The sequence below is a fragment of the Gossypium arboreum genome, chromosome 8 (assembly GCF_025698485.1).
Source record: "Gossypium arboreum isolate Shixiya-1 chromosome 8, ASM2569848v2, whole genome shotgun sequence".
NCBI classification, from domain to species: domain Eukaryota; kingdom Viridiplantae; phylum Streptophyta; class Magnoliopsida; order Malvales; family Malvaceae; genus Gossypium; species Gossypium arboreum.
The window spans coordinates 92,104,581-92,116,924 of NC_069077.1; the positions used below are offsets into that span (position 1 = coordinate 92,104,581).

Below are 12,344 nucleotides of genomic sequence, written 5' to 3' on the forward strand. Positions count from 1 at the left end.
AACATAAATACTTCATATTATAAAGACAACAACAATTAAGCACTTTCACATTTAACTACCAATTTTTTTTATTTTATGCGATTAAGCCCTTTTATTAAATCAGGCACTCAAACAACAAAATTAAAATACGAAACTTTCACAGATATAAATTCACACAAAATAAATACAAAAAATAATTTTCAAATATTTTTTGACTCAGATACGTGGTCCCAAAACCACCATTCTGAATAGGGTTTAAATCGGGCTGTTAAACCTACGATGAAGAACCAATCTGTATCTTAGCTCGTGAGATTAAAGAACTACGAAGTAAGAAAATTTCGTTAGTAAAAGTAATGTGGCATCGACACGGTTTTGAAAAGGCTACGTGGGAGCTTGAGGATACTATGAGACAACAATATCCGAATTTGTTCAATGGTAAGATTTTCTGGGACGAAAATCCCTAACGGGGGAAAATTGTAACAGTCCGGTTTAGACCCTAGTCAGAATAGTAGTTTCAGGACCACATAACTGAGTCAAAAACTATTTTAATATTATTTTCAGTGCTTATAATATGTGAATTGACATTTGTGAAAGTTTCGTATGAAAATTCGATCATTTGTGTGCTTAATTTGTGAAAATGACCTAATCGAGTAAAATATAAAAGTTGCCTACTATTTGTTAAAGTGCTTAACTGATTTGTATTATTAAAAGAGAGCTCCTTATGATGTAATTAGACCATTGAACATATGAGTAATGGCCTTGATATTAATGTTTTAAATGTTTATAATGCATAAAACATAAAACTTAGGCCATTTTTATGTTCATCTAGCCGAATTCATCAAAGAAAAAAAGAAAGAAAAGAACTTTTAGGGTTTCAGCACTTTGATTATTGATTGAGGTATGTGTTTTGATCCGTTTTCGATAATTTCTACGTTTTTGCGATCATTGATTTGTATACTATCAAGACCATGCCTTAATTTCTGATTTTGATGATGATTTTGAGTTATTCCATTGTTGATTTTGTAAGCTTTGTGATGTTATTTGATGGAAAATGAAATATATGTTTTAGGTTAGCATATTTTGTCTTTGATTTTTTGATGAATTTGAGTAAAATGGACTAAATTGTGAAAAAAGAGAATTTGAGGGACTAAAATATGAATAAATGAAATATGTGGACTTATATGAGCACTAGGAATATTCGTCCAAGCATATGCCTAAGGAAATTTTGTGTATTAAGGAAATTTTGTGTATTTTTGTGATTTGTGTAATTAGGGACTAAATTGTCAAAATGTGAAAATATGAGGGTTAAATTGTAAAATTCCCTAAATATATGTTTTTAGATTGATTTGAATGATTTGGTAAATAAAAGAGTTATATTTGAATTTATATAGATTAAGGATTAAAGAAAACGTAATTAGATCGGGGAAAGTCGAAAGTCGTTGAGTAGCCAATTTCGTCTATCCGAATCCGTACGAGGTAAGTCTATATACAAATAAATGTATTTTGAATTGAATTATTATTGATTATGCTTTTGAACAATGTTGAATGATTATATGTGTTGAGAATGAGATATCAGAGAAAGTTTTGACAAAGTTTCGATGTTCGAAAAGCCTCTTCACGAACCTTAGGAATAATTAGGATACATATGTCATGACATAGGATCCGATATGTGTTATCGTATAAGACCATGTTTGGGACATTAGCATCGACTTATGATTTACGTGAAAGACTACATCTGGGACGTTGACATCATATCTGATTTCATGTAAGACCCTTTTTGGGACAGAGGCATCGATATTTGATTACATGTAAGACCACATCTGGGATGTTCACATTGTACGAGCTTTCCCAGCTATCCGCGTATCCTTATGATTTCGAACAGTTCAACGGGCATTCCCGAGAAAATAGATGACTATGTGAATTTGTATCCGATTGAGGTACATTTGATTTGTATATCATGTTTGAGAATGAAAGGTAAGAATATGTACCTTGATGAATATATGATATAAGTATGAGTTACTATGAGAATGAGTTATGATATGTATATGTGAATTATGTTCAAAGGAACTATAAGAGATATATGGCTAAGTGAATGCATTTTGCCTTAAATTTTTTGAATGAATTGATGTTATTTGTTAAGTTTATTTGTATATGGCTTACTAAGCTTTTGAAAGCTTACTTTGTGTGTGTTTGCATTATTTTATAGATATCGAAGCTACTGAGAGCTCGGGTATCATCGAGGATCATCACCACACTATAAAACTTTATTTTGGTACATTTTGAAAGTGTAAATATTGGAGAATGGCATGTATAGGCTAGAGGTAGTTAAATATGTTTTGTGATGTGTATATTTAGCCATATGATATGGCTTAATTATGGTTGAACTTATGTTTTGATTTTTGGTATATGTTATGTGATGCAAATTATGCTTATGTGATGTGTTTATGAATGACCAAAAGAAATGGTCAATTTTGGTAAGTTTTGATATACGCAAATTTGTGAAATTGGTAAATTTATAGCATGTGATTGAATGAAAATAAAATAAGGTTATGAAACAAATGTTTAGATATGATTTTGTCTTATGTTTTGGCATAATTTGGTATGACTATTAATCATGAAATTGGTTGATAATGTTATGGCATGATTGGTGTAAGTTTTGGTTTTGAAATTGGTTGAAATTATAGTCATGTGTGCTTGGTTTGATGCCTCTAGGTTTGACCCAAATTGGGTGGCAAATTGGCTTTTCAAATGGCCTATGTTTGTCCACACGGGCAGAGACACGGGCGTGTGTCTCAGTCGTGTGCAACACACGGCCATGTTACACGGCTGTGTGTCCCCTAGGGTACCCTACGATTTTAAGTCAGTCTTGACCACGGCCAAGACACATGGGCATGTAGCTAACCGTTTGACCAAGTCAGTTTCGACCACAGCCAATACACACAATGCCAATGAGAGTGTGACAGCCCGGTTTTAGCTAAATCAGAATAGTGGTTTCGGAACCAAAATTCAAAGTTAAAAAATTATTTTAATATTATTTTTTGGTGTTTATAGAATGTGATTATATATGTGTGAAAATTTCGTAAGCTAAATTTATCATTTAATAGCTCAATTTGAGGAAAAGGACTAAATCGCGTAAAATGTGAAAGTGGCATTCTATATGTTAAATGTGTTTAATTGCTATGCTTGATTAAATTTGAAGTCCTTATGTTGTGAATAGACCATTGATAGTGGGAATGGACATAAATGGTCTTATATTTGATGATTAAATGGTTTAATAACCAAGGGTAAAATGGTAAACTATGTATTAATGATAAATAAAATAAAACAAAAGCATTTTCATCCTTATTTCCTCTTCATCTTAATCGAATAACAAAAGAAATAAAGCCATAGGAGAACATTAGGGTTCGGCACACATTTGATCTTGATTGAGATCAAGAAAGAAAGAAATCAGATTTAGATCGAGGGAAATCGAAAGTTGTCGAGTGGTCGATCCGATTCGTTCATCGAATATACGAGGTAAGTTCATACGCATATAAATGTCTTTAAATTGATTTATAAATGTTTATTTGTCATTGAATTACTATGAATGTTGAACGAGCAAATACGAGCAAGAATTAATGAAGCTATGATATCTGAAACTCCCGTACGAAGCTTAAGAATAGTATAGGATACGAATGTCATGACATTAGGATTACTGAGATGTGATTACATGTAAGACCATATTTGGGACATTGGCATTGTATTGTGATTACATGTAAGACCATGTCTGGGATATTGGCATTGATATGTGATAATATGTAAGACCATATCTGGGATGTGGCATTGTACAAGCTATATGTGATTTCTAAGTATCCTTAACGATTCCAAAAGGTTCAACGGGCAAAGTCAAGTTGAGAAAGAATATGTGAACGAGTTAAGTGACTCAAGTACGTGTGAGATTCATACAAGTATTGAAAAGGGAAGTATTTGATCAATTCTCATGTGATATTGAATATGTACACATTGGGAAAGGTTTGTGAACTTATATGTGCTTATTCATAGTTTGTCTACTTGATGGAAATGGTGTTGAATCATGTGGTAATTTTATTTGTATATGGCTTACTAAGATTTTAAAGCTTACTTTGTGTGCTCTTTCCTATTTATAGATTATCGAAGCTAGCTCATACATCGAGGATCATCAGGAACCATCATCACTATCGACTACTTGTTGGTATTTTAGATGCTTTGTAAATATGGTATATGGCATGTATAGGCAAGTGATATGATGATTGTTTTGAGTTATGATACAGCCATGAGATTCGACTTGTATATGATGTAAATGTTTGTGTGTATTTGGGCATTTGAGTTGGCCAGATTTATGAATTTGGTAAGTGATATGTGATGTATATAATGTCTTATGTTTTGGCAAGTTTAGTATGGAATCATGTGTTTGCTAGATGGTTAATTGATTTGGCTAATTATCAATGATGTGTCATGGTTGAGAAATGGCATGTTTTGAATTGGTTTTAGGATGATGAATTGATATGTTTTGAGATATGAAATAGTGAATAAGATGGTGAGAAAATGGATATAGAAGTTAAGGTTACGGCATATTGTTTTGGCATGATTTTGGTTATGGATTTCAGTAGTGAAATGGATGGAATTTAAATGTCATGAAATGTGCATGAAATGGTCATTTTTGGTTGCCTATTGTATGTGAAAATGATGCCAAATGAATGCTTTTAGGTACATGAATGATAGTGGGAATAATGGCTTAAATCAAGCCTATTTTTGTGCCACACGGTTAAGTACATGGGCGTGTGAATCAACTGTGTGACCTTTGAATCTTAGTTAAACAAGTCTGAGAGTTACACTGCTTAGACACACGGGTGTGTGTAATGGCCGTGTGTGGCACACAGGTTGGCACATGGGCGTGTGGCCAGCCGTGTGGCCAAGTCAGTATACCCTCCAGATTTTACACGGCCATGGCACACGAGTGTGTCTTTGACCGTGTCATACGAGTCAATATGTATGCCTTGTTTCCACATGGCCACGGCCTGTTCACACGGGTGTGTGAACCCTGTATGCATGAAAATTTTCTAAGTTTCCCAAAGTTTTCAAGTGTTATCGGTTTAGTCTCGAACCTCTTCCAAGCATGTTTTAAGGTCTCTTAGAGCCTTATAAGGGACAATATGATTATGTTTGATTAATTTTTATGTGATAATGGATTCATGTATGAGAAATGTATGTTGTATGATGTAATTGATCGGTAATGCCTCGTAGCCCTATCCCGGCGAAGGATACAGGTTAGGGGTGTTACAAAAATGATATCGTTAACTCTTTAATCAAGTATTGAATTCCATTGTTACTAGTAAATTCATGTCATACACAAGTCATGTACCCAGCATCCTAGCTATGGGCTCGATCATATTTAGAGGATAAGCCTCGACTTATATTAAAGCACATTAGTTACATACAGATGGTCAGTGACTAACTTAGGATTTAAGTAAATCACACCATGAACATCTCAAGTGAGTTAATTCACAAACAAATTTAGAATTAATTCATCTTAGGTCTAGTCCAATGCATCATTCTTGTAACCCCTTAAACCCGGCCTAGACATTATGGTCGAATCCTGAAAATCACATTGTACATGATGATGGCGTAGAAAATGTTTAACCATTTTTGTTTAGAATTTGTTATCCTTTTAAAAGGAACATTTTGTTTGAGAAAATCTGATATATTTTCTTTGAATTTCCTTGGAAAAATATTATTAGAAATTGATTGATTTTAAAAGACCAAGATTGAGTATTTGAAAAAAATCTTAATTTAAAAAATAACGCAGGAAAAAATTGACAAAATTTCATTTGTTGATTAAAATCATTGTTTGATACATTTAAAAATTATTGAGTAATTAAATATATAGATTTAAGTTTCGTGAAAACATATACTTAAATTTGAAATAAAATCATCATATCGAAAACGTAATTATGTTGAAAATCCAGTTTTGAGTACTGATTTCATAAACCATTTTAATAATTGTTTAAAACCAAACCATGCAAAAATATCCCAAAATTCCAAAATTAATGTCCCATACCATAGTTCGTAAATAATAATTAAACAGTCCCAAAAATATCAAATAATAAAGATTTGAAGTTTATATGTAAAATGTACGAGTACTCCTCCGTAGCCAAACCCATGTCCTAACCTCATGAGTTATCTAAAAAGTCAGGAAATTGAAAGGGTGAGCTTTCAAAGGCCATTGTGAATTCAACATAAAAGAAACAATATTTAAGCTATACATGTAACAACCCGTTTTTAGTCAAACCGGAACAATGGTTTCATAACCAAAAATTTCTAAGTTGAAATAATTATTTTATTATTATTTTAATGTTTACAGCATGATTGAATGATTGTGTGAAAGTTTCATTTAGAAATTTTATCGTTTGATTAGTTAATTTGAGAAAAAAGGACTAAATTGCGTAAACTGAAAAAGTGATGTTCTATTAGTTAAAAGGGTTTAAGAACTATGAAATTAAATAGTAGAAGTCCTTAAGTGGCAATTATACCATTATTAGTTTGAGCGGACAATTATGGACAAGTATTAAGTTATTTTTATGTTATATAACCAAGGTTAATTTTGTAATTTGGTAAATAAAGTCAAATTAAATAAAAACAATCAATTGTATCATCTTTTAATCATCTTCTTAAACTGAAATTGGGAGGAAAGAAAAGCCATAGCTAGGTTTTACATTCGGCCAAGCTTCCTAGTTTAATTGTAGGTTAGTTTTTGTCCCCCTTTTAATGATTTCTATGTTTTTGAGATCGTTGCAACTAGGTCTAGCTAGCCCAGGGACTATTTTGCAAAATTGTTAAAGATTTTAGAAGTTTCCATTGATGAATCTATGAGTATTTTGATGTTTGATGATGGATTATAAATGTTTGATGATAGTTATGCAAGTTTTGTTAAGTGATTTTTAGTGAAAATGTAAATTAGGGACTAAATTGTGAAATGTGGAAACTTTGAGGTTAAAATGTGAAATAAATGAAAAATATGGGCCGCTAGGGACTTATTTGTAATTCGGGTAGTATGGGTTGTGGTTAAATTGCATGAATCTGTGTTTTAATTAAATAAGGACTAAATTGTAAAAGATGTGAAATATTAGGGGCAAATGTGTAAAAATGCATTAAAGTGATTTTTGGACTAAATTGAATAGAGAGATGATTAAATAAGTTAATTTTGATTACATATAGATCAAGAAAAGTGAAACTCGGATCTGGATCAAGGGAAAAACAAAGTTCTCGACTAATCGACTAATTTAGTCTTTTTTACATCCGATGTATGTTCGTATGCAATAAGCACTGTTATAATTATGTTTTAAACGATTTGATAATGTATGAATTGTGAATACAACTCAACAGATACGTTCGATGACGAATCGAAAAGTGTGAATCCCGGTCGAACCATAGGAATAGATTAGGAAATGAATGACATGTCATTAATGTAACACCCCTTACCCGTGTCTGAGGCAGGGACAGGATACGAGGGATTACCGGACGTAAACATACACAATCACATAAAATATAGCCATAAAATTTCATTCAAATCAAAAACACTCATTGTAACACCCCGAATTTGGGCCTAGAAGTATTGGGCCTTGAGTGGGGGTCCGTAAGGAGGTTGTATATAGGTATTTAATTGTGCAATGAAATGAAACAATTAAATGTTTGCTATTAGTGGTTAATGGCTTTGAGAAGTGTTGGAGAAATCTTAGGTTCAAACTTGGGCTTTAGCAAAAATTTTGGTATTAAGTGAAAAAAAAAAACCTGGATGCTTGGATGAGGGTTTTTAAATTATTGTGTTAAATAAATGACACAAAAAGCCTTGTGGCTTAGTGGCAAGTAGCGTGTGGAGCATTTAAGGGGAGGCATAGGTTCGAATCCCATGGCAAGCAAAGAGCATTTATTTTGCTAACGGGGGCAAGAATTGGTGTTGAATTTAAACTCTAATGTTGGAGGATCCCACATCGAAGCTAATATAAGAGTGGATACAAAGTCGGCTTTAAATAGAGGAACCATGAGGAGAGTAAATGTACCTTTCTTGGTGATCCCTTTCATTGTATGGAATGCTCGTTTGGGTTGGGCTTCGACTAAGAGTGCTCGGGCGTGGATTAACTCCAGTCTCCTATCGGTGTGCATTTATCACTACTCTTGCTGTTGGATGGCTACTTGGGCCGCGATGGTAATGAAGGGGCCATATATGGGCCCAATGGGCTCACAGCCCAATTGGATAAGTTGTTTGATTGTGTAGTAAATATTGGACTAGGCTAGGTGAATCGCATATCCGTGGCTAGGTTTGGGCTAAAAGGGCCACACGAGTGTGGGCCTATTTGGGCCTAGAATAGGCTTTAGGCCCATTCGTATTGTTATCCATGTTTAGAATACTTTAGTTTACCAATTACTGAAATGCCCTCGACTTGTAAAATTACCAAAGTACTCCGATTTACAGAATTACCGGTTTTACCCTTAGTTTATAGAATTCTTGTTTTACCTCGATTTGTAAAATTACCGCTTTACCCTCGATTTATAGAATTACCGTTTTACCCTCGATTTGTAAAATTATCGTTTTACCCTCGATTTACAGAATTACCATTTTACCCTCAGTTTACAGAATTATTGTTTTACCCTTGATTTACAAAATTACTATTTTACCCTCGATTTATAGAATTATCGTTTTACCCTCGATTTGTAAAATTACCGTTTTACCCTCGATTTACAAAATTACCGTTTTACCCTCAGTTTACAGAATTACTATTTTACCCTCGATGTATAGAATTACCGTTTTACCCTTAATTTACATAATTGCCATTTTACCCCCGATTTACATAATTATCGTTTTACCCTTGATTTACAGAATTACCATTTTACCCTCGATTTACAGAATTACCATTTTACCCTCGATTTATAGAATTAATGTTTTACCCTTGATTTACAGAATTACTGTTTTACCCTCGATTTACAAAATTACTAAAATACCCTTGGTTTGTGAAATTACCGCAATACCCTCAATTTGTAAAACTACCAAAATACCCCTGTATGGTAAAATGACGAATATGCCCTTATGTTCCGTATGACTGATGTGCTTAGGATTTACATATATTGATATTGGATTAGTTAAGTTTGAGTGACAGGTGGTGGTTATCGTAGGCGATTGATTTTGGAAATGTTTCAACTTCAACCCATAACAGGTGTGTACTAACCCTCTAAATAGCTTAGATTAATATTTTCTGAAAAGCCGAAAGCTTCATAGTTTAGTGATTCGAGAATTAATATTTAGATCTATTTTCAACGCACGTTTAAGTTGGATTCACAACGGATATGGGGTAGGAAGGTATTTGGAATGTTCTTCAATGAGTAGATCTCTTGGTAAGTATTCGAACCTTCTTTCCATTTGTATCTTGTGGTTTAAGAAAAGCTGAAAACCCCTCTGTCGACTAAGGCTAAAAGGGTTTTTGGTGTTATTTGGTTTGTTGGTGCTAGTGAGGATTAAAGGCTACCGATAGAGGAGTGTGTGAAAAGCTTGGATCATCGGAGTGACTAAATCTAGTCATCAACTTCGGTAAAGGTATGAACCCAAGGGCCATTGTGGATGGTGGCCGAATGTGTAAGTGATGATAATAGGTAGTTTTCGATTTGGTTTAATAATAACATGGTCTAATCTATAAGTGGTTGATTATAGGACAAATCGCATAGGAGATCTCGTCAAGGAATATCGCAAATCAGGTGTGTAACGAACCCTTTTTCATAGCTTAAAGCGATAAATGTCGAAAAGCCGAAATGCCGAAATTCTGGCATTTCGAGGACTTGTGAGCAAGCGAACGCTCACTAGTTAGTTAGAATCGATGAGATGATGATCGGGAATAATGGAAACGGTAACGGCGTGTTTTTGGCATTCACAGTAAGTTGGGCCTCGAGGGGCTGCAATAGGGCCCAATAGGCTTTCGGGCCCATTTGGGAAAAATTGGTAGAAAACGAAATCATTAAATTGCATGTTAAAACTATTATCTTGTTATGGATATAGGCTAAATGGGCCTAAATGACAAAATTGGCTAAGTAGGGCCCATTAGGGGTTTTAGGCCCAATAACTCGGTTTCGTTAAAAGTGGGCTAGAAACGCGGATTACACAAATGAATAGTTAGTAACTGATGATTAACATGGAAAAATCCCTAATTTTTTGTAAAATTACGATATTACCCTTATAATATGAAAATGACCATTTTGCCCCTAGGTCAAAATGACCATTATACCCCTAGGGTTTATATATGAACTTAATGCATGGGATTTTGATAAACATAATATGTATGATATGCACATGACATGTATGATATGCACATGATATGTATGATATGCACATGAGATGTTCATAAATGCATTGGGTTGGGTTTTTATATGGATGGAGGAAGTGCAAAAGGGCTTATGCCCCAGTTATTAAAGGGCTTATGCCCCAGTTATTAAAGGGCTTATGCCCCAGTTATCAAAAGGGCTTATGCCCCGCTTATCAAAAGGGCTTATGCCCGATTATCAAAAGGGCTTATGCCCCGCTTATTAAAGGGCTTATGCCCCGATTATTAAAAGGGCTTTTGCCCGATTATTAAAAGAGGCTAGGCCTCCATTATATGATAAAGCACTATCTTTGCCAAAGGAGAGTTATGGCGGGGTGGGTCGAGTTAATCCCCACATGGTGTGTTGGTTGGTACGGGTGGAGAGTAGCGGATGGTGGGTTGAGTAGTCTCCCCAAATGGGTTGCATTCTTTCATTTGACATTACATGTGATATTGAAATGGGCCTATGGGCCATACCGTTTACAGTAAAGGCTTCGGCCCAGTAATATGAAACTTGAAAAGGCTTCGGCCCAGTGTTATGGGATATGAAATATGAAAAGGGCTACGACCCAGTACATACTTTGATATTGGGTTTGGGCTTAGACCCAACAGGCTGCTATTGTTTTGGGCTCTGAAAGGGGCTTGTTGCACACTGAGTTTCCAAACTCACCCCCTTTCCTTAACCTTGCAGGTGAGCCTTGATGTGGGGACTTGGGCCGGAGGGGATTCAGAGTGGCCACGGTGATCGCTTTTGGACCTTTAAATAAGCGTTGGTTTTCATTTAATTCTCTTTAATTATTATTTATTTTTGGGTTGTAATAAGGCCATTTTTAACTTTTCTTTTATTTATTCTCGGGATTATTTTATTTTTAATAACTTCAAAACTGGTTGATAATTGTTCAAATAGGCTAGACTTAGGACGTGTTTTCAAAGCGATACTTGTTTTCAAAATATCTCAACACCACGATTAATCGATTTTTTCCAAAGACGTCCTCTTAAACAAATTTAAGCTCGATATAACAAAGTGTGGCTATGGTTGTGGGCATGCCTAGGATTGGATCCGATCAAAGAGCTTGGTACTTAAGCGACCTTATGGCTCACCTCCTCTGTCTCGGATACCTACCGGTGCCCAAATTTCTATACACTTTGTTAACTCAACAAAATATATGGTTTTAAAACACTAAAACGGAACGTGGGTTTTCAACTCCAATGTGGCACGTCGATTCGCCATAACGTCTGGGCCGGGTTTGGGGTGTTACGATTAGTGGTATCGAGCTAAGTTGCAACAACTCGGTGTGGATCGGTCCAAAATTTTTCAAAATTTAGGCCTAAGAAGGGTATTTTTGGAAATGGTTTTTGAAAAGTTCATTTTAAAGATGTTTTGCGGAGTATATATGTTAAAATGGTCCAAGTTTTTCTGTTTTAAATCAAGAGTTTCAAAATAAAGGGTGTTTTCAAATCAAAGTTTTTTTTTCGGTGGTCAAAAACATGGTTTTCGAGTTTTAAATGGATTGAGAAAGAAGTGGCGCACTGAATCCCCGGCACCAAGTCTGTAAGTATTTCTGTTCCTCATATTACACTGTATTAAGATATTACTGTAGATAGAACTGAGACCATATCATGACATTATAACTAGGGCAACCCTAAAAACTCTAGAATACCGAGACTGTAGCTAGGCTATGATTCTGTGAAAATAGAAACTTTAAAATACTATCTCTGCATAAGACATATGAATAAATAGTAAAATTTTTGAGATCTTTGTAGTTAATTGATATGTGTACTGGTAATGTAGAGTATTGATATGGATTCTGAGGGTAAGCAAAGTCTACCAACTTCGGGTTGCAGTAACTCGGAGCTTGGTGCTGAGGCACTGGCCGAGTTAGTAAGGAAAGTGGTAGAGGAAGTATTGGATACCAAAATTAAGGAAATTAGGGAAACGCTTCAAGTAGGGTGCTTGGAGTGTAAGAAAAGGAAGGATTCTAGTTCTTAGAAAACCAAGCCTTG

At 34.6% G+C, this 12,344-nt stretch overlaps 1 long non-coding RNA gene across 1 annotated transcript; it reads left to right on the plus strand.

Moving 5' to 3' along the window:
• Window positions 1-9,533: 9,533 nt before the first annotated feature.
• LOC128296516 (uncharacterized) lies at window positions 9,534-11,224 on the plus strand. The gene is made up of 3 exons (XR_008287124.1): window positions 9,534-9,583; window positions 9,698-9,741; window positions 11,032-11,224. It is a non-coding gene; the product is annotated as an uncharacterized LOC128296516 (long non-coding RNA).
• The last annotated feature ends 1,120 nt before the right edge of the window (window positions 11,225-12,344 follow it).